This window comes from Macrotis lagotis, chromosome 1 (genome assembly GCF_037893015.1).
Source record: "Macrotis lagotis isolate mMagLag1 chromosome 1, bilby.v1.9.chrom.fasta, whole genome shotgun sequence".
Taxonomy (NCBI): Eukaryota; Metazoa; Chordata; class Mammalia; order Peramelemorphia; family Peramelidae; genus Macrotis; species Macrotis lagotis.
Window position 1 is genome coordinate 430,691,598 of NC_133658.1, and position 26,284 is coordinate 430,717,881.

The following is a 26,284-nucleotide window of genomic DNA, read 5'->3' on the forward strand; positions in this document are numbered from 1 at the left end:
TACCTTTACCTGAGAGCATCCCCAGTCTGGGAGAAAGAAGTAATACTGGTGGTCAGTATTACTCCAGGGTTTTGCTGAGTTTCCCAATCTAGTTGGACAAATATTGGAGATTGTATTAGGGTCAATTCAGTTGTCCAACCACATTATCCTATTGCAATATGTAGATAATCTATTGTTGTCTGGGGGAAAAGGAACAGGAGACCACCATTCAACTACTGAACTTCCTGGGAGAACAAGGGTTGAGAGTTTCTTAGAAAAAAAGTGCAATTAATAGAACAAGAAGTAAGATATCTGGGACACTTGGTTATTGAAGTCACAGGAAAAATTAGCCCTGAAAGAATTAAAGAAATTGTAGAGCTGTCCTCACCAAGGATCAAAAGGGAATTGAGAAAATTTCTGGGATTATTGGGTATTGTCAGTTGTAGAGAAATTCCTATACACAACTGTTTAAGCATTTATACAAAAAGTTATTGGAAGAGAAACCCAAGGCTCTACAGTGGAGCACAGAGGAAGAATAATTGGTCAAGAACCTGAAAGAGGCCTTGCCCTGGCTCCAATCCTGTCACTACCCACCCTAATCTGTTCATCTATTCACCACTGTGGAGAAAGGAGCCACTCTTGGTGTCCTGACTCACCCAAGGTTAGGACAATGATAGCCTGTGGCTTTCCTAGCTAAACTGCTAGACCTGTTCTCCCAGGGTGGCTTAAGTGTGTACATGTTACGGCTTGCTTCACTTTGGGGCCCTTTCAGCGACGACCTCACTACTGGAGGGGAGCTGAGAATAAGGAGTCAAGCCACACTACCTTATGCCTCAAGCTCAAATTTATTACTGCTTAGCTTCTAACATATATACTGTTAGGTCTTCTGGGATAGAACAAAGAAAATGAGGAAATGGGGGATGTGAAAGCAGGATTTACGTGCAGCATTTTGTGTTACAGGATAAGGGGGTACATTAGGGGGGAGGTGGTTAAACACAGTTGTGTCCTGTGCCCTTGGTCTGTAGGGCAGAAAAACCAGCTCCCAAGGACTCTGGCGCACCTTATCTCTCAGGGTGTCATGCCAGCTCCTGAGATTGTGTCCAGGTGGTTGTTATTTAGAAATGATCTGTGTCATGGCCTAGAATAGCCTGTGTTCCCACATCTCCCCCTTGTTTTTCATTTGGGGCCAGGAGACCACCGGAGGACCTGGATAGTTATGGTGGAGCTGATAAGGGCTTTTGCGGCTCTACGCCAGTTAATCATAGAGCAGAGGAGGAGGAGTAGATAAATAAGAATGAGAGCCCCAAGAATAATTTTAGTTGGGGAAGTCCAGATTAAAAATCATGCAAAAGTGTGTCTATGGGGGCGGCTAGGTGGCGTAGTGGATAGAACACTGGCCCTGGAGTCAGGAGTACCTGGGTTGAAATCCGGTCTCAGACACTTAATAATGACCTAGTTGTGTGGCCTTGAGCAAACCACTTAACTCCATTTGCCTTGCAAAAACTAAAAAAAAAAGTGTCTATGGAATCACTATCTAGTCGTGGTCAGATGATTGTGTTATTGAGGTCCAGGACCCTATATGTCATGTTAGCAAGCAGGGATTGCAAGTGGGAGTCCCATTGGGAGGAAAGTTGCCTATTGATGGGTGTTTGTGCATGGGAAAGGTTTTTTACAAGGAAGGGTGTGGCACAAAAGGAGGTATATATTGCATATGGGGGCCTCTATATCTCAATGGGGGTGCCTCAATCACATCTATATCAGAATACTGAGCTGGGAACAGCCACAGAATGCATAAGGGCCTCTGCACGGAGTCCAGGGGATATGTGGAGACCAAAAGTGGCGGGGGGGGGGGGGGGGGGGTGTAGCCAGTGTCAGGGAGATAAGGGCAGGGAGGGGTGTGGGGGGTTTTGGGTCATTCGGTGATATTAGGTCCAGTACCATTATATCCCTATAGACTTCTGGCTGAGAATCTTTGGTCAGAGGAGTCCAAGGCAAAAAGGTCCCCTTGGAATGAACAGGTTAGTGGACCCAGTACAGATGTGCAAAGGACCAGTTAAAAGTGAAACCAACGGAATTGGAAATGTTAAGAGTCCCTGGAAAAGGTGTAGCTGTTTGTTCCTCCAGTGAGAGTGCAGGGAGGCCCACGGTTCCACTACTGGCAGAGAGCAGGGAAGAGAGACGCATCATAACCCATGGGTAAAAGAATCGGGGGAGGAGGGAATTAGTACCCATTGAGGGGTGGCCCATGCTTCGGGGGTGTTCAGCAGGAATGGCATAGTAACAAGGAGTTGGTGAAGTGACAAATGTCCTCTGGGGTTAAAGTCCATCACTCTTTTTGTTAAGGTGAGGAGCTCGTCCTGGAGCGCTGCAGGAGGTTGGGGGGATCATCTCTTCCCCCTCCATCCTCTGAGTCTTGGGTCTTGTCTATTGTTGTTTAGCGACATTCTCTGCATCTATTTGGTTAGGGCTGCTATGCGGAGTGTCATCTTGACAGGCAGATTGGATCAGACAGTCGGGAATCCACAGTGGGCAATGCAATCTGTGGGAAAAACATAAGCAAACCCTCTCCCTTGCGTTAGGATGGGATCAGGTCCCCTCCATTTGTTAGAAATAGGATCCTTCCAATGAACCATGGGCAAAGGCGTGGCTGGGAAAAGGGCCCCCCACTGTTTAAAGGTGGGAGAAACCCTTCAGAATCGAAAGTCAGGACGTTCATAGTAAAGAGAGTCCTATGAAGGGCAATTTTCAGGCTACACCAGTTGTGGGCATCGTTGTCTTTTTGTTTTAGGAGATTATTTTTTAGTGTGCTGTGTGTGTACGTTTGATAATTGCCTGGCCTTGTGGGTTGTGGGGGGCTCCTGTGAGTGAATACAAGGGATCCATTACTGTAGATTACATAGCCCAAACACTTTCTGTTTGCATCTGTAAAGGCTACATAAGCCTGTGGAATGGGTCAGGGGGAGGGGAATGAGAGGGGGAGTGTGCTAACAGGGAGCACCGAGATCCCCTTGAGGAGAAGGGAGGGTGGGTAACGGTTATCAGCAGACCCAGCAAAAATCTTTTATTTGACAGGCATCTGTGAGGTCATTAGCTGTTGCTGAGGGGGCAGGGGGAGCATCTTGATGTTTCAGGTCCAAGGGGGCATCAATGGGGCTGTCAGGGATTTTAATGTGTGTCCAGGGTGACCTTAGAGGGGAGTGTTGGGGAGGTTGGATCCAGTCATCTCCCCGAGGCAAATTGGGGGGGGGGGTTGTCAGGTGGGGTTCCGGGGAGGGCTCAGGAGGAGGGGGGCAAGTGGATTTCTCATCAGTTTGAGTGCCCTCATTGCAAACCTCAGTGAGGTGGCCCAGGCTCTCTGCCCTTGGTTTCTCTGTGTCTAAGACTGACTGTAAAATGTTTCAAGGTTCTTCCTCTCTTCCTGAGAGGCAGGCATGTATCACAGTGACAATAGGGTAGAAGGGTAGTGGGAGAGAAAAGTCACCATGGACCTCAGCTCTACAGGCAAGTGTAAAAACACCCCCCCCCCAAATGTTAGGGTCAATCATATGTCCAGCCTCAATCCAGGGAGCCAAAACCAAAACTGCCTGGAATATTATCTTACATTCTCTTTCTGAGCAGTTCAGGAGACGGGAACTTAGGAGGTGTTTAAGAACCCGTATTTGGGTGTCTTGGGAAGAAGGGGGAAGGTTCCCCATTATGTTAAGGGGATACAGGGGGCTCTAGAAGTCATGGGGTCACTGGGGCAAGGGGACTGTAAGAGACCGATCGATGTGGGGGCACTTACCTCATCCAGCAAGGAGTGCAATCTGAGGCGTCCCTCAGAGGGGAATCCTGGGTTTCTGCCCCATTTGTTGTGGCTTGCTTCACTTCAGGGCCCTTTCAGCGATGATCTCACTCCTGGAAGGGAGCTGAGCATAAGGAGTCAAGCCACACTGCCTTATGCCTCAAGCTCAAATTTATTACTGCTTAGCTTCTAACATATATACTGTTAGGTCTTCTGGGATAGAACAAAGAAAATGAGGAAATGGGGGATGTGCAAGCAGGATTTATGTGAAGCATTTTGCGTTACAGGATAAGGGGGTACGTTAGGGGGGAGGTGGTTAAACACAGCTTGTGTCCTGTGCCCTTGGTCTGTGGGGCGGAAAGACCAGATCCCAAGGACTCTGGCGTACCTTATCTCTCAGGGTGTCATGCCAGCTCCTGAGATTGTGTCCAGGTGGCAGTTATTTAGAAATGACCTGTGTCATGGCCATTAGAATAGCCTGTGTTCCCACATGTACAGGCAGTGGCAGCTACTGTTCATTGGTAGAGGAAAGCAGAAAACTTACATTTGATGGAGCACTGGTGGTTAGCACCGCCAATCAAGTAAGGACCAATTGAATCAAAGGGCTGGGAGATGATTAACTTATTCAAGGATTCTGAAATACGGAGCAATCTTGACAGAAAAGGATGATCTATCTGGTACTGATCACTGATAATAATGATAATCCTGTCACTTTTTTACAAGGGACTTCTGAATTAGTAGACATAGATTACAATTATTTAGACATTATAGATTATCAGACAAAGATTAGGGCAGATTTGCAAGATGTCTCAATCATCAAATGCCAAAGGTTATTTAGAGATAGTTCTTCCAAGGTTATAAATGGGAAAAGATTTAATGGGCTTACTATTATAAATAGGGAAACTCATCAATTTTTAGATGTAGATTCTCTGCCTAAGAGTTGGTCAGTCCAAAGCCTATGAAAAATATGCCCTGAATCAAGCTCTAAAATTGCTAGAAGAATAAGAGGATGCAACTTATACAAATTCTAAATATGTGTTATGGAATGATTCATTCCTTTGAGAAGACTTGGAAAGAAAGAAGAGTGATCAATAATAAAGGAAAGGAATTAAACCATGGTAAACATTTGCTAGAAAGCTTATTTCTATATAAAGAGATAGCTGTGGTTCCTATTAGAGCACATCAGAAGGGGATCTTCCCCCTAAGTAGTAGAAAACCATATGACCAATGATGCAGCTTGAGAAGTAGTTTGTAGGGAATTCCAGAGTAAGGTATCCCCTCCCTCCTTGATGCCAAAAATTCTCCAGTATTCACAAAGATTGAAGAAGAGAATTTGAAAAGATTGGGAGATGAAAAGGCCCAGGGAGATTTTTGGTATCTACACGATAAGAGAGAAATGCAAAACAAAGGAATACCTAGAGAAATTTTAGGAATACTGCATCAGATGAGACATTGAGGGTCACAGGCATGACTTTCTGAGGAAATTTAGGTATGTGGGATCATATACATTTGCCAAACAAATCACCTAAAAATGGATGACTTGACAAAAGGTGAATAAGAAAGTATTGAGAAAGTGGCCCCAAGGAGGGAGGAAGCCAAGGTTGAGATCATTCCAGAGTACATAGGTAGATTATACTGAAATGACTCCAGCAGGAAGGATAAAGAACCTACTGGTGGCAACTGAGCATCTAACAGGGTGGGTGGAAGCATACCTTTGAGTACAGCTACCTCCAATGGGGTCAGTAAAGTAATATACCCCAAAAATGGGTTAGTGGACAGAACTGATTTGTATAATGGAAACTACTTTACCTCTGAGGTGTTAGAGGACATTCTGTTTGTATTACAGATAGAATGACAATTTTACACACCCCTGGCACTGCTCCTTATCAGGAAGATTTGAATGAATGCATTAGATCCTGAAAAGACAAATTGCTAAATTAATGGTGGAAACCAAGCTACCTTGGACCCATTGACCTTTAACAGCTAAGAACTGCCCCTAAAAAGGGTCAGGGGGTTTCCCCTTAGGAGTTGTTATTTGGGCTATCCTGCCATTTGAGACTAAGGATAAATTCTTGAGGGGTTATATGCTGGCAGCGGCAACATCCATTTCAGATTCAAGAAAAAGAGAATTCCTCATTCAAAAACCTCCCCTGAACTTCAGTGTATGTCTCTACAAACCTGGAGACTCTGATTAGGTAATGGAAGGAGGCTAAACAAACTGGGAAGGACCATTCCAGATCCTCCTGACCACTAAGAAGACTGCTGAATCATCATATTATGCTTTGATCAGATAGATCCAGATTTCTTCTTTCAGATAGATATTGTTCTTCATGGGCTTCAGTAATGATGTGTATGGACTTTTGGGGCACAGAGTGGAGGAGGCTGTACTGTTGAATTGAGTGGTTTCTGAGAGGGACCCAGGGCCCTCTCCTAATGACACCACAGCATCTTGTCTGGACTCATAGGCATGGGAGGTGGAGAAGCAGAGGGCAGAGTACCTGGCTTTGAGGCCTCCAGGACATGATGTTCCTGGTGAAGCTGCTGGGAGTGGAGGCATGCGGTTCTGCAAGGTGTGTAAACCTGTTCTTGTCATGGGCAGTGCCCTCCTTGCCCCCTAAGGGATAGGCAGCCTGAGAAGTGGCTCCAGAGGAGGTGTTAGCACTAGTTTCTCCTAGTGGGGGACCCTTATTCAAACTCCTTGCAGAGTGGGAGCCTTTTGTAAAGAGCAAAGCAAAGGGATTGCGGTTCTGCATTGTGATCTGCAGTCACTGGGATAAATTCTGGTTCTGGGAAGGTGAAGATGTGATGAAAGGAGGAGGAGGGGGAAGGGAGGAGGAGGAGGAGGGAGAGGCCGGGCAGGCAGCCTCCTGGTTTCCGCGGGTGCTTCACTGTGGCAGTCCCGCGGGGTGCCTTGGTGCTGGCCAGCCTGAGCCCCCGGGGGGGATGAGTGGGGAGCTCCAGAACTGGCCCTGGCAGGGAGCGGAGCCCATTGGCCCTTCCTGTAACACAGGCACGTGGCTGAGGGCCTGGCCGCTTGGGGAGGGTCACTCCCTGTGCTGCTGGGCAGCCGCCGGCCGCAGGGGCATAGCAGTGCCCAGCTCGGAGGCGATGGGGGCCGGGGCCCGGGGCCTGGGGCTCCCTGAGGACGGCGAGGGGGCAGCCGCTGAAGGCCCGGGGCCACCGGCCCCACTGCTGCCAGCTGCCCTGGGCGGAGGAGGCTCCTCCACCTCCTGCCTGCTTGTCCCGGGCATCCGCGCACAGGCTCAAGCAAGGCTGCTTTTTCCCGGCTCTTGCGGGGTGCGCCCCCCCCCCACATATACATAAAATACATATATGGCTGTGGAGGGAGCCACTTTGGTTTGAATTTGGGCTGAATGGGGAGCTTTGGAGGATAAATGTCCAAGGGAAGGGTTAGGTGGGGGCGGTGTAAAGTTCTGGTTAGGAGTGCTGTTAGAGGGTGTCACTCCCAGGCATTTTGACTTTGTTTCCAGTCAGTTCCTTAGGATTATATTGGGAGGGGGAGTCTCAGCTCCTGTCAGCTGTGACCAAGGTTTAGGTTTAGGGTTTGTGTCAACATCATGTTGGATTTGGTTGGGGAAAACTGTTTCCCTTCTGATTTGAACTAAGAGGCACAGCCTTCTCTAAGAAAATCAGAAGGTTAGAGTTGGTTTCATGTTGAAGTCAATAGACTCTAGGTGCAGACACATGCCTAGTGTGAATTCTGATTGGTAGGTAAAGTTTTTCTAGGTTATAGGCTTAAGGTGGAAGGTTTACAGCAAGGATTTGTGTTAATGTTAGCATTAGGCTTAGGATGAAGTGAACTTATTAGGTTTAACTAGGGGAGAGGGAGGAATCAAAGAAGTAGAAGAAAAGGACAAAGAAGCACATGAAGAAGAAAAAGAGAGTAGTAGCATTAAGCAGTTGTCACCATCATTGAAGTTGTCCTTGTAGTCATAGTGTAGATGAAGAAGAAAAAAAAGTCAAAGAAGCAGAAGAGATCAGAGGAGGAAGATGAAATGATAATGAAGGAGTGTCAGGAGTGGAGAGAGAGAGAGAGAGAGAGGGAGAGGGAGAGGGAGAGGGAGAGAGAGAGAGAGAGAGAGAGAGAGAGAGAGAGAGAGAGAGAGAGAGAGATTGAGAGAGAGAGAGAGAGAGATTGAGAGAGAGAGAGAGAGAGAGAGAGAGAGAGAGAGAGAGAGAGAATACTCCTTGTAACTTGAGCAAGAATCTCGGAACCAATCATCTTCAGTATGAAAACATGATACAGAATAAGGGCACATCAGGCTCCAATGCTTCTTTTAGTTGCTTGATTTCTAAGGTTGGCTCTTACTCCAGGAGTCATGATCCTGAAATATTCACTTCTTAGGAACCTAAAGGTGATGTTTCTCCAGGAAGATTTTTTTTTCTTCTCCATCTGCTTTTCCAGTTTAAGTTCTCTTTCCCTGTATCCAAGGTTTGAGTGAAGACCACAGGATGAGCAGGATGTTTAGAAAGTTCTGAGAAAAGTCTGCAACCTGCATCTTCTCTGCAAGATTGCTCCTGAGCTGATAAAGACAGTTTCTGGGTTTGTGGTCCACTAGAAGCACCTCAAAATTGGATTAGAGGACTTCCAAGGTGGAGCCAAGATGGCAGAGTAAAGCTAACAGACTCCTAGAGCTTTTCCCTACCAAAGATAAATGAGGCCTCTATTCTGGCATTCAAACTACAGATCCCACCAAGAAAAGGAGAAGTTTCAAAGAAGTTTTCAATGGTAGACATCATGGAGGATCTTCAGTGAAGGTCTGTCTCCTTGGGGGAAAAGGGGAAGTAAAGCCAGGGAGGCAGGACAGCAGGGAAAGCTAGCTGGAAGTTTTAACCATAAGGCAATCCAGATCCTGACAGCCTGACAATAGCAGAGGTCCTGGCAGCTAGATAGCAAGCCAGCAGAGAGGTCCCCAATCCCAAACAAAGTAAAGGTGGAAGATTTACAGTAAGGGTAAAAGATAGGACTGGTTAGGGAATAAACCAGTGCTAAATCAGAACCTGGGCATAAAGGAGGAAACAAACATCTACAAAGGCAAGACCTGAACTGCATAGACAACATCTTGTCCAATGACAAACCAGGGATCAGACTGCAAGCCCGGCAAAACAAAAAGTCCCTATGTCCCAGGAGCTAAAACAACATTGATGTGCAAAAAGCTATAAGAGACTTCACTATAAAAATACTTTATAGACAAAGATGATAACAAGGTCATGTCTGAAGAAGAAATTAGTGAAAAATCACTAAAAGGGTAAGTCTCAAAACAGTCTATGAATTACACTCAAATACAAATGCTCATTGAAGAGCTTAAAAAATTTCAAAACCATAGAAGAAGGGGCAGCTTAGCTGGCACAGTGGAGAGAGGATGAGCCCTGGAATCAGGTGTACCTGAGTTCAAATCCAGCCTCAGACACTTAATAATTACCTAGCTGTGTGGCCTTGGGCAAGCCACTTAATCCCCTTGCCTTGCAAAAAAACCTAAAAAAAGAGAGGAAACAGAAAAATGGAAAAAAGAAATGAGTTATGCAGGAAATTTATGAAAGATTGACCAGAAAATTCAATACTTTTATAAAAGGAAAAACAAAAAGTAATGCAAGAAAATAAAACTTTAAAAATTAGAATTGAATAAATAGAAACCAATGAATCTATGAGACTATGAGATTCAATCAAACAAAATAAAAAGTCTAAAAAATTGAAGAAAACATAAAGTACCTTTTAAGGAAAACAAGTGATCTGGAAAATAGAACCAGAAGAGATAATCTATGAATCATCAGACTACTAGAAAGTCTAGATTTAAAAAAAAAAGAATCTGGAAAACATCATGCAGGAAATTATTAGGGAAAACTGTACAAATCTACTAGAACAAGATAATAATATAACCATTGCAGAATCCACAGAACCCCTCCAGAAAAAGACCCCAGGATAAAAACTCCAATAGCCAAATTCCAGCACTCTCAAATAAAAGAGAGAATATTGCAAGCAGCAAAAAAAAGAAAAACATTCAAATTCAAAGGAAACACAATCAGACTCATACAGGCCCTATCAGCCTCAATACTGAAGGAGTGAAAGACCTTAAATAGCATATTTTGGAGAGTAAAGGACCTGGGATTATAATCCAGAATTTACTATCCTGCAAAATTCAGCATATACTGTCAGAGGAAAAGATGGATGTACAAGGAAATAGAGGACTTCCAGAATTTCCTGGTAGAAAGACCAAAACTGAACAGAGAATTCAATTGCCAAATACAGGACTAAAGAGTTGCTTAAAAAGGTAAATGAAAAGGGGAAGGAAAAACAAAACAAAATAAATATTGGTCAAGACCATCAAATTGTATACAGCCCTTAAAAGGAAGATTTAACACTTCTAATTATTTTTTTTTTAGGTTTTTGCAAGGCAAATGGGGTTAAGTGGCTTGCCCAAGACCACACAGCTTGGTAATTATTAAATGTCTGAGGCCAGATTTGAACTCAGGTACTCCTGACTCCAGGGCCAGTGCTCTATCCACTACACCACCTAGCCACCCCAACACTTCTAATTCTTGAGACTTTTACTTCTCTTAAGATAATTAAAGGGTCAAATATAATTGAAGAGACTGAACTTAAAGGATAAAGATATAATTGGGTCTTGTCTCTCCATTGAAGAGGTCCAAGATGACTTATGTTTGAGACAAAAAGCCCTGATGAAAGGCAGGGGTGTTAACTTCAAATTTAAGTGTCTCATTATCCTTTTATTCATTTTAACACTGCTGAGCTGACAAAGCTTAGCACTTACCCTGATGTGGCCATCATAAACATTGACTCCCATAACTTACAATCATTTGTAAAGCTCTCAGGTGAGAACTCTAGAGCCTCCCAAAAGAGCCCTTGAAGATTCTTGTAGTTAATTACATCAGAGTTTCTTAATCCTCACTTCACTTTACAAGGGGTTAAGTACTCTGGGTAGGGGGGGGAGTGGGGTAAAGTATGAGAAAAAATAGGCCTGGGGGAGGGCCACAAATACTTCAAGAAATGATTTGGCATTGGATGCTACTTTGGCTTATGAGAAAGATTGTAGGTCCTAGAATGGAGGGGTTAAGGTAAAAATGATTATAATTATAATTTGATGTAATTTGAGATAATGTTGCTAATCAAAGAAATCAATCTGTGATGATACTTGAATAATAATATGAGCTTATCAAGGAATCAAACAATCAAACTGTAACTGATGAAACCTATTGATAGCACTAGAGAGATAAATAACACCTTTGTGAAGAGGCACAAAGATTTATGATTTTAGAGGGAAAGAAGAAGAGTGTGAACACTGAGTAAATTCTATTCAATAGATTTGGCCCAGAGACGGAATAAGATTCATTCCTACTTGGGGATAAAAATCTATCCTAATCTACAGGGAAGGCAGAGATGGGGAAAGGAAAAGATAAGAGAAGAAGGGACTTATAAAAGAATTCTCTGAAAAAAAAAATTCAGGGTGGCTAGGTGAAGCAGTGGATAGAGCACCAGTCCTGGAGTCGGGAGTACCTGAGTTTAAATCCGTTCTCAGACATTTAATAATTACCTAGCTGTGTGGCCTTGGGAAAGCCACTTAACTCCATTGCCTTGCAAAAACTAAAAAAAGGAAAAAAAAAGAATTCTATGAAAGTGAAGGTATATGTGAAAATAAGCTGCAAGTTAAATTTTTAAAAGAAAAATTAAAGGGGAAAGGGAGTAAAATTTTGCTGAGAAGGAATAAGAGGACAGGAAAGATAAAAATATAGAAGAAGATAGCATGGAGGGAAATACAGAATTAGTAATCTTAACTGTAAATGTGAATGGGATGAACCATCCCATAAAACAGAAGTGGAAAGCAGAATGCATTAAAAATCAGGATCCTACAGTATATTTTTTACAAGAAACACATTTGAAGCAGAGAGATACACACAAGGTAAAGGTTAAAGGGTGGAGCAAAATATATTATGACAGCTGATAAAAAATCTGGGGTAGAGATGCTGATTTCAAATAAAGTAAAAGCAAAAAATAGATCTCATTAAAAGGGATAAAGAAGGAAACTACATCTTCTTGGGTTTTTTTTTGTTTTGTTTTTAGGTTTTTTTGTAAGGCAAACGGGGTTAAGTAGTTTACCCAAGGCCACACAGCTAGGTAATTATTAAGTGTCTGAGACCGGATTTGAACCCAGGTACTACCTGACTCTAGGGCCAGTGCTTTATCCACTACGCCACCTAGCTGCCCCCAAAACTACATCTTCTTAAAAGGCATCCTTGGTAATAAAGCTATATCATTACTAAACAAATTCCTAGAGGAAAAGTTGAGTGAATTATAAGGAGATATTAACAGCAAAACTTTAATAATGAGGGACCTTAACCTTCCTCTCTCAGAACTAGATAAATCTAACCACAAAATAAACAAGAAGGAAGTTAAGAAGGTGAATGAGGGACGGCTAGGTGGCATAGTGGATAAAGCACCGGCTTTGGAGTCAGGAGTACCTGGGTTCAAATCCGGTCTCAGACACTTAATAATTACCTAGCTGTGTGGCCTTAGGCAAGTCACTTAACCCCATTTGCCTTGCAAAAACCTAAAAAAAAAAAGGTGAATGAAATCTTCGAAAACTTAGATATGATAGTCCTCTGGAAAAAACTTAATGGGAATAGAAAAGAATATACCTTTACCTTTTTTTTGGCAGTACACAGCCACAAGGAATATTTAAATTACCCTATTTCAGAAAAATAAATTGAAGAAAACATCAATAAACTCCCTAAGAAAAAATTCTCCAGGTCCAGATGGATTTACAAGTGAATTTTACCAAACATTTAAGGAACAATTAATTCTTATTCTACATAAACTATTTAAAGAATAGGAGAAGGAGTTCTGCCAAATTCCTTTTATGATAACCAATGTGTACTGATATCTAACAGGAAGAATCATAACAAACATAGGAAATTATATAGACCAATCTCTCTAATGACTATTGATGCAAAAATCTTAAATAAAATTTTAGCAATGAGACTACAGCAAGTTATTACTAGGATAATTCACCATGATCAGGTAGGCCAATATTAGGAAAACATTCAACATAATTAAATTAAACATATCAATAACAAAACCAACAGAAATCATATGATCATCTCAATAGATGCTGAAAAAAATCTTTGATAAAATACAATATCTATTCCTATTAAAAACACTAGAAGGTTCAGGAATAAATGGAGTTTTTCTTAAAATAATAAATAGTATCTATATAAAAACAACAAATATTATACATAAAAGGGATAAACCTGGAACATTTTCAATAAAATTGGGGTTGAAACAAGGATGCTCAGTATCACCATTACTCTTTAATTCAGTATTATAAATGCTAGTTATAATAATTAGAAAAGAAAAAGAAATTAAAGGAATCAGAATTGGCAATGAGAAAGCAAAGCTTTCACTCTATACAAATGATATGATGGTATACTTTGAGAATCTGAGAAAATTATATTTTTTTTTGCAAGGCAATGGGGTTAAGTGGCTTGCCCAAGGTCACACAGCTAGGTAATTATTAAATGTCTGAGGCCAGATGTGAACTCAGGTGCTCCTGACTCCAGGGCTGGTGCTCTATCCAGTGCATCACCTAGCCACCCTGAGAAAATCATCTTTAAAAAACTCCTTTAAACAAGTAACAAATTCAACAAAGTAGCAGGTTATGAAATAAACCCACATAAATCATCATCATTTCTATATATGAACAACAAAGCCAAGAGCAAAAGATAAAGAAATTCCATTTAAAATAACTGTAGACCACATTAAATATTTGGTAATCTGCCTCCCAAGACAAACTCAGAAACTGTATGAACACAATTATAAAGCACTTCTCACCCAAATAAAGTCAAATCTAAATAATTGAAAAATGTCAAATGCTTATGGTTATGTTGAGCTAATATAATAAAAATGACAATTCTACCTAAATCAAATTATTTATTCCATGCCTTACCAATAAAACTACCAAATAACAACTGAGCTACAAAAAAGCAGTAACAAAATTCATCTGGAGCAACCAAAGGGCAAGAATAGCAATGGAACTGATGAAAAAATGTAAAGAAGGTGGCCTAACTCTACCAGATCTAAAATTATACTATAAAGCAGCAGTCATCAAAACTACATGGTATTGGTTGAGAAATAGAGTAATGGGACAGCTAGGTGGTACAGTGTGGATAGAGCACCAGTTCTGGAGTCAGGAGCACCTGAGTTCAAATTCGGCCTCAGACACTTAATAATTACCTAGCTGTGTGACCTTGGACAAGTCACTTAATTCCATTGCCTTAAATAATTTTTTTTCTAATTTTAAATTTTAAAAAGAAATATAGTAATGGATCAATGGATTAGGATAGGTCCTAAAGTAGTCATAGTAAATGACTACAGCAATCTACTGTTTGACAAATCCAAAGACATCAGTTTCTAGGATAAGAATTCACCATTTGACAAAAATTGTTGGGAAAATTGGAAAATAGTATGGCAAAAACTAGGCATAGATCCATATCTCACACTCTATTCCAAAATAAAGTAAAAATAGGTACAGGATTTAGACATAGTGATAACATAGATAAATTAATAGACCAGGAAATACTCTATCAGATCTATGGAAAACAGATAAACCCTATAAGGTCTATGGAAAGGGGACAAATTTATGACTGAACATGAATTAGAATACATTATAAACTGCAAAATGAATGATTATTACTATTTTAAATTAAAAGGTTTTTGCATTAATAAAATCAATGCTGTCAAAATTTGACTTTGGACAATGCTACCCCCAACCAGAGGAAGAAAAACAAAACAAAAAAAACCTTCAGAATCTGATGAACACATTCACTTTAAAAAAAATATTTCTTATATATTTCTTTCCCAAAATCCTAATCCCTCATACTGATAATGACTAATCTGTAAACATGTTTAATACAAATGTGTATGTATATTAACCTGACTATTCACTGCTGAGGGGAGAAGGGTGGGAGGGGTAGATGGAAGGAAATTTTGTGTCTTAAAAATGCACATAGGCATATAGAGGAATGTTGAAAGACCTTCATAACATATATTTGGAAAAATAAGATATCAATAAAAAGAATTGAAGATCGTTTAGTTTTTTAGCTAAGGGGACATTTATGTGAAACAAGTTTTGTGATATCAAGACAAGATTATTATAACAATCTCAGGTTCTATTTTGAGGGAAGGAATATTCATTAGTCAACTAAATAATCAGAAGAAAGATAACCTGTGTTCTATTTTGAAATATTTTAAATAGAAAAATATATTTCTAAATATATTTGGAATATATATGTTGGCCAAATTTTGAAGATTTTGGAATCATTATTTTAAAATTAGCAAATAGATAAAATTGTATTCTTTATAAATCACTTACTGGATACTTTGTTCTAAAATGATTATCAAATATATATGTTACAAGTTCAAGCTAATTTGGAAATCTTTAATGAATTCACTTTTGTAGTGGAACCCTTATGGAAGCTGATTTTGTTAAGTGGAATGAATTCCAAATGAATGATGAAAGGGAATAAAATAATGTCAAAAGAAAAACTAGGTTAATTCCTAAATTTTCTGTGTATATCATCACGAAAGTAGGCAAGTAAAAAAATAAATTGTCATGATCTAAAAAGCTCCAGATGAAAATATGAGTTCTGAACTTATTAAAATGTGGTATTAAGATCTTTTACCAGAAAAGAAGATCTCTACAAGTACCCTGAACTGGAGAGGACTTATGGAACGGATTCTGAAGATACAGAAGAAGATCAGATTTCTCCAGAAGAAAGAAAAATTGAACCCCAAGTTTATGTTATGGTTTATCCTCTAAATTTTGAATCAATTTTTATGGGTTATTTAATCAAAGGGGACTGTTCCCTTTAAATCTCTGTATCTTTGCCCTTGATTCAGTAAGTGTATTGCTCATAATTATGCCTCCTCCATATAGACAGACCCCATGTTTGTTGTCTACCCTAATGGAGCAGTATAAACAGAATAACCTTTCCTTACTTGATGAAAAATAAGACAGGAAAAAAGATATGAAAAAGAAAGTGAAAAGTTGTTAACCAAATTTGAGAAATTGGAGAATTAAATTTTGGATGAAAGAAGAGGAGGTATTGCTATAAGTGATTAGTTTTCATTTCTACTTCACTAATGAGAAACTAAAGAAAGGAATCTATATCTTACAGCTAAACATTTAGGGAATGGAGAAAGCTTTAAAATAAGTTAATGTATAATAAGGAGGATTGGGGAAACTCATAAAGAATATGCTTCTAGTAGACTTACTACAGGAATACAAGAAACCATAAAATTAGAATTTTGCTAATTAATGAATAAACCAGTGCTAATCTAGATGTCAGATTTACATATCTGTGTTATACATCCAAATAAGGATAGAAGAGCCTACCAAATTGTGGGGAAAGGGAGTTTGATTCAGAATGGGAACCTACATGGGGAGGGAATTAGGCACTTTAGAGAAAACTTTGACCCCTGTAATACCTAGTGAATAAGGAACATGAGAGGAACTTGTGTTTCTAGACAGGATAAAAGACTTTGTGCCCCAGATGTGGTCATTTTTGGACACCCGGTCTTAAGAACATACAATATAGGATCCTCGGTGCTTCACTAATGGCAGTCCTGAGTTCTTGGTAAGGCACTTGTTTCTTACAGTTCTAAGAACTTTAACTCTTCTTTCAGGGAAACTTCATTTTCCCTGATTACATTGAGTATTAGTATGCATCTCTCCACGTATCTTTTCGCTGCTCTAAAAGCCCACTTTCTTGTTCCCAGAGCACAAGGCATGTTCCTGAAACTGGTCAAATATTAGAGATTTAAGAGGTTAGTAATAAATTTAGGTGGGTATTTGTGCCACTCTGTGATGTGTTCATTCGCAATCTCATTGAGAGTACTGATTCTTTCATTCTTTGTATTTTCATCTTCATCAATTAGCACAATACCTTGGACATGCGTAGTAGACATTTAAAAATTTTTTCAAAATCAATAAGTGCATATGTATTAATGCATGGAAAATCTGCATATATTTATGTATGCATCCAGAAAACTTTGAGATTTTTTCCTGATTTTGGGGGCCCCACATGGATGATGGTACTTTGTGAATCAACATCTACTTAAAATCATATCTTACAAATCCCCTCTGATAGGTCTTCTCTAACCACACAAACCAGGGGCAGAGTTGAGAGCAAAAGGAATTTAATCAAACAGTTTAGCAGAGAGTGACAAGACAGATTACATCCCCTCTTATATCAGGTGCACTTTTCCACAGTTTACCATAAACCGTCAATGGGGGCAGGGATGTGCACACAAGAAATGTCCTCTGATAGAATTATCATGCTGCTCTCTAATAGTGTCTATACTTCTAGAGGCTTTGTTGGCCAAATTCTGGTCTCTTCATTGAGCAGCAACAGCAGCTTTTGGGATGGGTTCAGCTCTGAAAAGCTCAAAGGGACCAATTATTTTTTTGAGGTTCAAACTATAAGTAACAGCACTCAGCAAGATAGCTAGACAAGCCCAGAAATATTTTTCTTTTGATCTCTTTCTCTCCTACTGCTTCGATCTAAACTCTTATGTGACTTAAAGAAAAAAAAAATACTGTCAACTCCTTTCCACTCCTATTATCCCAGTTATGATTTAAGCAAATGACAGGATCTAGATATATGAGGGTACAAAGACAATAACAAAATTGTCCCTACCTTTAAAGACATACCTTTAAAAACCTTGACAGTAGAAGGTGGAAAAGGGCAGGAGAAAAAAGCATGGATAAAGAAAATTAAATACAAATTATGTATTTGCACTAACAAGAGGAGAGATTAAGTTTCTTAAAGGAGTTGACATTTGACCTGAGCATTGAAAGAAGTTAAATTTCTGTGAGACTGAAGCAAAGAACATACATTCTGGGCAACAGCCTATGAAAAAACAAAAAGACAAAGTGTAGAATGACCTAGGTGGAAAATGTCACCAATGGATTGCTTAGCTGGAATGATGAGTAAATAGAAGAGAATAAAGTATAAAATATATAGAAAGGTTAGGTTTGAGCTAGATTGTGAGGGACTTAGTGCAAGTGGAACTCATGGGAGTGTTTTGAGCAGGGGGGCAACCTGGTCAGACCTATACTGTAGGAATATACTTTGTAGAAGGGAAGAGAAATTTTAAGAGATCTTGGAGATAAATTGAAAGGTTACTATGGTAATCCATATGAGAGCTGTGTAAGCAAGAAAAAGAGATAAGGCACTTTGCAAAGGTCAATTTGACACCTGATTGACTATAAAGCATCTTCCTTCCCTTTCATTCTGCTTCCCTACTGTTCCCTCCAAATAAGAATGGAATAGATCTCCAAAAGAAGCTCTTCCTGTGGGTCATACATCCCCTTCCCCTTCTCCAGCCATATGATTCTGCCTTTGTCCCTTTCCAGATTCCCTGAAGGGTTCTCCTAGTACTCAAATCTCTCAGGATAGTGACCAAGGTTACATATTCCACCGATGCTGTTGTTCAATCATTTAACTTTTCATGGACTTTTTTTTGGTGGTGGTGCTTTCTTGGCAAAGATATTGAAGTGGTTGGTCATTTCTTCTGCAGTTCATTTTACAGATGAGGAAACAGGCAAACTAGGTTAAGTGATCTGCCCAGGGCCACACAGTCAGTGAGTGTCTTGGGCCAGATTTGAAGTTGGGTCTTCCAGCACTCCATGTACAGTGACACCAGCTGTACATGGGATCATACAGTTCAGGGCTATAAGAGGTCTTAGAGATTAAACTACTCTAGCATCATCAAGTGAAAGACAGGGAACTGAGACCCAGAAAGGCTAAATGTTTAGATTAAACAGAGAAGAAAGGGCAGAGCCAGGATATGAACCCCCACTGTGTGGCTCCAAGGCTCCATTTCATCACAACTACCCACCTCTGGTCCTGCAGTTCCTTAGATCCTGGACTATCTGGAGGGGCCACTTTCCTACCCCACCCTTGCAAAGCCCCTCTCCCCTCCTCCTGTCTGTGAGCGGAGAGTGAGGGGAAGGGAGAAAGGTGGGGAGGCAGATGATTCCCAGGATAGGCCGGATCAGTCCCACCTCAGTCCAGGACCCTCAGACACTAACTGGATCAAAAATAAACTTCTGAGAGTGGAATGTGAAAGTTGTGGTGACTATGTGCCATAGGCCGGCAAAGTGCGGTTCTGTGCAGGCCTGGAAGGCCAAGGGCAAGCCTCTCAGTAACACAAAGAAGTCAGGACAGGGAGGGGAGGGGAGAGAGAGGGGGGGAGGGGAGAGAGAGAAGAGAGGGAGGGGAGGGGAGAGAGAGAATGAGGGGGAGGGGAGGGGAGAGAGAGAATGAGGGGGGGAGGGGAGAGAGAGGGGAGGGAGAGAGAGAAGAGGGGGGAGGGGAGAGAGAGTGAGGGGGAGGGGAGAGAGAGTGAGGGGGAGGGGAGAGAGAGAAGAGAGGGAGGGGAGGGGAGAGAGAGGGGAGGGAGAGAGAGAAGAGGGGGAGGGGAGAGAGAGTGAGGGGGAGGGGAGAGAGAGTGAGGGGGGGAGGGGAGAGAGAGTGAGGGGGAGGGGGGAGAGAGAGAAGAGGGGGAGGGGAGGGGAGAGAGAGAATGAGGGGGAGGGGAGAGAGAGGGGAGGGAGAGAGAGAAGAGGGGGAGGGGAGAGAGAGTGAGGGGGAGGGGGAGAGAGAGTGAGGGGGAGGGGAGAGAGAGAAGAGGGGGAGGGGAGGGGAGAGAGAGAAGAGAGGGAGGGGAGAGAGAAGAGGGGAGGGGGAGGGGAGAGAGAGAAGAGAGGGAGGGGAGAGAGGGAAGAGGGGAGGGGGAGGGGAGAGAGAAGGGGAGGGGGAGGGGCATGGAGAGAGACGGGAGGGGGAGGGGGAGAGAGAAGAGGGAAGGGGGGAGGGGAGAGAGAGGAGGGGGGAGGGGGAGGGGGAGGGGAGAGAGAAGAGGGAAGGGGGAGGGGAGAGAGAGAAGAGGGGGAGGGGAGGGGCATGGAGAGAGAGGGGAGGGGGAGGGGAGAGAGAAGAGGGGGAGGGGGAAAAGAAGAGGGAGGGGAGGGGAGGGGAGGGGGAGGGGAGGGGAGGGGAGGGGAGGGGAGGGGAGGGGAGGGGAGGGCAGAGAGACAACGGGGTGGGGGAGGGGCAGCGAGGGAGGCCGGAAGAGGAAGCGCCCAGGCCGTACAACAAGATGGCGGACGCGGCAGACACGTCCCGCGGCCTCGGGCCTCCGCGCCCCCAAATGACAATGTGGAGATGCGGGAGGAAAAGGCCCCCACGTGGTCCCCACGGGCCGCGGCCCAGGCCCCGCTGCGAGGCGGGGCTTGGTTACTAAGAACCGGAAGTGGCCCCGCCCCGCCCCGCCCCCGCTGGCCCAGGTTAGCGCCCGAATGGCACGAGGGGTCGTTCCTCCCGGGGGGTCTTTCTGAAATAACGTTTTTTCAGTCTTTCCGTCTCCGTCTCCCCTCTCCGCTCTTCTCTTTCTCCTCCCATCTTTTCTCTCGCCTTCCCTGTTACTCTCTCTCTCATCTTTGTTTTTCTCTCGTCTCTTGCGAGCGTCTCTTTCCCCTCTGACTTGGCCCTTTTCTTCTCTCCTCCCGCGGGTCCCACTCCTTTTCCCTCTGGGTTAGAAGAGGGACGTGCGGGCTCCTGAGCTGGCTGGCAAAGCGGAGGCTCCGGAGCGGGGACGGCAGACTTGGGCACCGCCGCCCGGAGTCCTAACTCCCCATCCTCCAGCCCTCACCGGGCGCCAGTCTGGACTCGCTTTGGCAGTTGAACAGCCACCGCTCTTTCCCCACACCAGGAACTACCTCTGATACATAATCCTGTCTACAGGTTCCATCTCTTTCTCAAGTTGTTGAACTCCCGATCTGCCTGATCTTAACCGCATCTGTCAAGAATCAGAAAGGAAAACCGACCAGATGAGTCTTCATCAGATGCAAGTCAGCGGCTCAGGGGATACAGCGCTGGATCTGAAGTGGAAATACAGTGAGTTCAAATCAAACTGCAAATACCTATTAGTTGGGTGTTCACGGACCAGTCACTGAACTCCTGGTTGCCTCAGTTCCCTTTCCTGTAAAATGGGGACATTTATAGCACTTGCCTCCCTGGTTTGTTGTCAAAAACCAATGGGATAATATTTGTAAAGGTGTTTGCCAGGGTCTGGCAGGTTTTAAGTGTAATAGGAATATCTGACATCACCTGTTTTTGACAAGGTCATGCTGCAACATTGTTTAAATATTAACTAACCATCATTTAACCCTAGGATTTGCTTAAAATTGATGTCAGATTTATTGTTTTATTGTCAGACTTAATGGTTTGTAAACTTCATTCTCTTTTATCCATTAATAGAATCAGAACATTTCCTTGCAGACACTCCGGTATTTCTCATGGTTTGTTTTTTTTTTAAAAGATCTCTAAGAGTAACTCAGCAATCACATCTATCTATTCTTTCAGCGTCATGAGATGTAGTTTCTCTGAGCTTGATCATGTTAACCCAGGAAGAATATTGATTCTCTTTCTTAGTTGGTTTGACATCTATATTTTTGTCTGTTTTTTTTGAGTCCAAGTTCAATAATCTTTCAGCTTATCAGGAAAAAGAATGAATCAGACAGATTTGCTTTTTCATTTTCCCCAAGCATACTGAACAATCGTCTTAGTCTTTCTTTAATTTTTCTTTGTCTTCTAATATAATTTTAATTATTTTTTTTGTTTTGTTTTTATGGGGCAATGGGGTTAAGTGAATTGCCCAAGGTCACATAACTAGTAAGTAGCAAGTGTCTGAGGCAGGATTTGAACTCAGATCCTCCTCCAGGGTCAGTGTTCTATCCACTGTGCCACCTAGCTGGCCCCTAAAATTGTTAAATTTTATTATTTTTCCCTATTAACAAACATATTTTTTATTAACTTGTTCCTCTCATTACCTCATTTTTCCATTGAGCAAATTGACAAAGTCCTCACTATTGAGCTGCATAGTCCAGCAAAATAAATTTCCACATTAACCACATTGAAAAATGGATGCCTCTACATTATCTTTTTTAAGAGGTGAGTGATGTGTTTCATTTTCATTCTTTTGAAGTTGTCATTGTGTTATTCAGAATTTTTAAATAGTTCAGATTTTTGCCATGATGTTATTAATGCATAAATTATTCTCCTAATTCTGAATCAGTTCACAGAGATTTTCCATTTCACCATGTCTTATGGCACAGTAATATTCCATTACATTCATATACAACAATCTCCAGTAGGACACCACAAAAAGAGGTGCTATAAATATTATAGGTCCTTTTCCTTTGATTTTTTTTTTGGAGGATGTAGACCTAGTAACAGTATAATTGAATCAAAGTATATGCACAATTTGTCACCTTCTTGGGCATTGTTCAAATTGGTTTCTAAAATGAACAGACCGATTCATAGCAGCCACATGCACCAATGTACTATTTTCCTATAACGCCTCTTCAAATTTGTAATTTCCCTATTTTGACAACTTCGCTAATCTGAAAGGTATGAGGTTGAACCTCCAAATTGTATTATTTTGAATTTTTCTAATTATTAGGTATAATAGAGCATTTTTCATGATGAATATAGATTTTTTAAAAATGCTTATTACTATCCTTAGTATTCCCCACCAACTCAATAGGTTCATTCTAAAATCTGGCATTCCTGACACTACCTTTCCTTCTTTTTTTTTTAAAGGGAGGAATGCTTTATATAAAGACTTCACTTCCTTGCATGGTTCATATCATTCCTCATGAAGATTTCAGTGAAGATCATATTTCCATCTGACTTCCATCCAGGTCCTCAGTTATCTGCAGTAAGAATCACAACCTGTATAGAAGATGGATTCTCAGTTTCTTCCAAAACCAACCAAAATCTCTTGGGATCCAGGAAGTCATTGTCTTTGCTACTATCCACATAAGTCCTGCTTTGTCCCTCCCACTCTTTGTGACTATTGTTCTGAAGTTGGAAGGACAAAGGCTACAGTTTAGAGCCTGGTCCTGGTCACCAGCCAGGATGGGTCAGCACCAACACTCAGGTCAATCTTCTTATTATAATTACAGTGTCTTGGGGCAGTTAGGTGGTATAGTGGATAAAGCACCAGCTTTGGAGTCAGGAGTACCTGGGTTCAAATCGGGTCTCAGACACTAAATAATTACCTACCTGTGTGGCCTTGGGCAAGCCACTTAACCCCATTTGCCTTGCAAAAACCTAAAAAAAAAAATTAACAGTGTCTTAGCCTCTCTATCCTGGCATCTGGATACAAAGAGTGGTAATGAGATATGTGAGTAGATGTTCAGTTCCTGAATGTTTGGAAGAGGCAGGCAACTTTGCCTTGGGTCTTGATCATCTTTATGATCCCAGGAGCATGTTCATATCCAAGCATTCCCTAAACTTTGAAGCAGACAGCATGGAGACTAGAGCCAGGGTTCCAGTGTCATAGTGGACCACAACCATGGTCCTCATGTCTTGTAATGATCTCAGAAAAATTCATTTACACCAAAGGAATCAACTTTGGAAAATAGTTTGAGAGATTTTTCACAAAAGACATGAGAAATCTTTAGCTTACATATGTTATGAATTGAAAATTACTCTAGTATAAAACTATTCTGTACAGGAAACAGTTTTAGTTTCTCTTGCAGAGGCCTTCAGGTACATGTAGAATACATCTCTGGACTAAGAACCAGAGTAAATGGGGAGGGATCCAGGATAATGGAATTCTTCTGTCCTTACCTAGGAGAGAAGGAATGGAGTAAATATCCAGACTCTTAACTCTTTCAGACAGACATCCTGGCGACTGTGCAGGTGAGGGCTAATCAAGATGGCCTCAAAGTCTCTGTTCAAGATATACAGAAGGGAGGTCAAAGTAGGTAACCCTAGGTAGCCTGTTCTCAGGTCCTTAATGTCAGTAGTCACTTTAGGTTCCCCATGTTGGGGAGGGGGGTGGAAATGAAGTGTAGTCCAGCATTATGTACTTTGAAGCAGATATCATGAGGATGTAGGGGGCATCCTCTTTGTCTATCTAGACAGTGGCTGATGTCCTATATGTATGCATGTGTCTGTTTTTATCTGTACAGAGTTTCTAGTTGAGAAGGTTACCAGGCCCTGTCAGTGGCCTTTTTCTTGTGGGGGGGGGGGGGGGGGGGGAAGGTCCATTCTACATATGGCCCATTTGGTTGGCAGGCCATAGAACTATTGAAGTCTTGGTGTGAACACACACCTTGACTGCTCCAATAATGAGAATTACTTCTTCAGATAGGAATGCTTTATTTGCATGTTTTATTGTCATATATGTTCATAGGACTCATTCCTTATGAGAATTCCAGTCTTTTCATAAGTGGGTCCTGCTTCTAGTCAAGAATGATAGGCATCTTTATTGGCTGTTGCAGCCTGTCCATATGATGGATTCTTCAGAGGCTTTCTCGGCTTTTTCCAGTGGAATCCACCTGTTTCCTGGGGAATCTGATCAGAAAGGTGCAGTTTTACCTCTAGGGAAAGCCTACCCAGAGCTGGAAACAGTCTGGAGAGGGATAGACCATTCTCTACCATCTTTGTCTACTTCCTCAGATGGCAGGATGTCTCCATATCCAGAGCTCAGGAGGTCAGCATCAGTCTCACCCAAAATGTCCCACAAGGCCTAGACTGTGGAGTTGGTACTTTGAGAGCAGCCCAGGAGGAAAAGAGGCCAGCCAGCTTCTTATAGGTGTCTTTAAAGGTCAAGGGTCACATCCTTTTCTTGCGTGCTGGAGCATAGGCTACAGTCAGGGTTGCAAGAGGCAGAAGTGTGGGGAAGAGTCCTGTTACCACCTCCCTGGTAGCAGACATTAGTACTCCATTGAGTGAGGGTACTCAGGCTGTGGCTATTTTTGAGAGGATAGGGAAGCCTTGTCTTGCACATCTAGGAAGCATACCTCTTACTCTAAAGAGTCTCAGGGCGTTCCTGCTCTCAGCAAGAGATAGAAGAGTAGGTCAGACTCCCTTCCATCCTGACCTGGACTGACAATATAGGGTGGCATTAAGGGGGAGATGTATAACAGACCAATGAGTACCTTAGGTGAAATAGGTATTGGGGCAAATCAGGGCTGTAGAGGGATTGCCTGCCAAAAGACAAAGTACTCTTTTCTATACTGTCTTCATAAGAGGGAGAAATGGTCTTTGCCACCTTCCACGTATTTCTTGCTTGAAAGGAAACTTGGTGCTTGGTGATGGCTGGGATCTGAGAACAGCAATTAAGGCAAGGGAAAAGTCAAAGTCTCACCCATACTGGCCAAGGGGTGGAATTTGGGAGGAAGAGTTCCCTTTGTCCTGTCCTGGTGGGGGTGGTGACTTTCAAACATTCATTCTGGGAACAGCAGGGATCTGGGGAGGGCTAATTATGAAAGACCCTGTTCAAAGTCTCTTTTCTTAAGATTCAACAAGGTTCAGTCAAGGAGCTATGAAACATCTCCTGGAGACCAGCAGGCACATTACTTTCTCAATGTTTGGGGACAGTGGGGTACAGTCCAGCATCATATACATTGAGACAGATACCATAGACTTATCAAGGGACCCTTCAGAGTCTAGGTGTGTAGCAGCCATTGTCCTGTAGTGGCACATGCCAACACTATTAATTCTAAATCTTTAATGGAGGTGATTGGATCTCTGATCCAGGGAGTCTTTGCTCCTCCAGTGACTATTCTCTTACCAGAAGGCAGACCCATTCTGCAAATGGCACATCCTGTCCATTGCCCTTGTGAGGTCCTCCCAGGGAGTTCTGCTCAGATCATGTCTACTTAGGAACTGGTGGATTTGGGGAGAGAGGGAAAAAAATGTAGGGAATGGGGATGTGCATCCGTTGTAGTGGCATTCTGAGCTAGAAGAACCTGGTCCTGGATTCCTTTCTTCTTCCCTCCCTCCCTCCTGCTGCTACCCTGGCAGCTCACTCATTTACAACTTCCTGTAACTTTTTAAAGGATCATCCCCTGTGAATTTGTATCTGTCCTTTTTGACTAGGGGGTGGGAAAACCTCAGACTATACTGGATTGTCGTTACCAAGGCAACCAAGGACAAGACTAGGAAATTTAATAAGTCTAGGAGCTTTAAGAGGTGAATTAATTAAATATTTGACCACATATAGCCTGGGAATGATGTTTAAATATTCAAATGACCCTTGACTGAAAAAAGGGTTTCCCACCCCAGTTTTAGACAGCAATATAAAAACTTAGTGTTCAAATAGTATAAATTGCAAGGCTATCCACACCTTCTGGCACTTGGGTTTATAGTCCATGTCCTCGTGGAATAGACCACTTAACATGCTGTGAGGGCTGCCTCCAGATTTCTTGATAGTATATATGTACCAATATAGTTTAAAGGTTTCCTGAATCCAATTATCTCTTTCTTGATGTTTCTCCATCACAATTCTTTATTGACAACCTGCTGAAATATATTTATACCCCTTATACAGTTTTCTGTTGCTTTTTGGATGACGTCCAATTCTTTGGGAACTGTAGTGTTCTATGCTTTGCCTCTCTATTGCTT

At 42.2% G+C, this 26,284-nt stretch overlaps 2 long non-coding RNA genes across 3 annotated transcripts in view; one reads left to right on the forward strand and one right to left on the reverse strand.

Annotated features, from left to right (window-relative positions):
* Positions 1–844: 844 nt before the first annotated feature.
* LOC141506406 (uncharacterized) overlaps positions 845–26,284 on the reverse strand; it is a 110,727-nt gene continuing 85,287 nt past the window's right edge. The window contains exons 2-3 of the long non-coding RNA XR_012473872.1: positions 3,764–3,876; positions 845–2,518 (exon numbers count right to left, since the gene is read on the reverse strand). This is a non-coding gene — a long non-coding RNA (uncharacterized LOC141506406). The remainder of the gene's footprint in view (positions 2,519–3,763; positions 3,877–26,284) is intronic.
* On the forward strand, positions 19,942–23,901 carry LOC141506403 (uncharacterized). 2 transcript variants are annotated; one of them, XR_012473871.1, is made up of 4 exons: positions 19,942–20,148; positions 20,606–20,758; positions 21,711–21,814; positions 22,466–23,901. It is a non-coding gene; the product is annotated as an uncharacterized LOC141506403 (long non-coding RNA). The 2 variants fall into 2 exon arrangements; XR_012473870.1 differs by lacking the exon at positions 19,942–20,148 and having other exon boundaries at positions 20,155–20,758.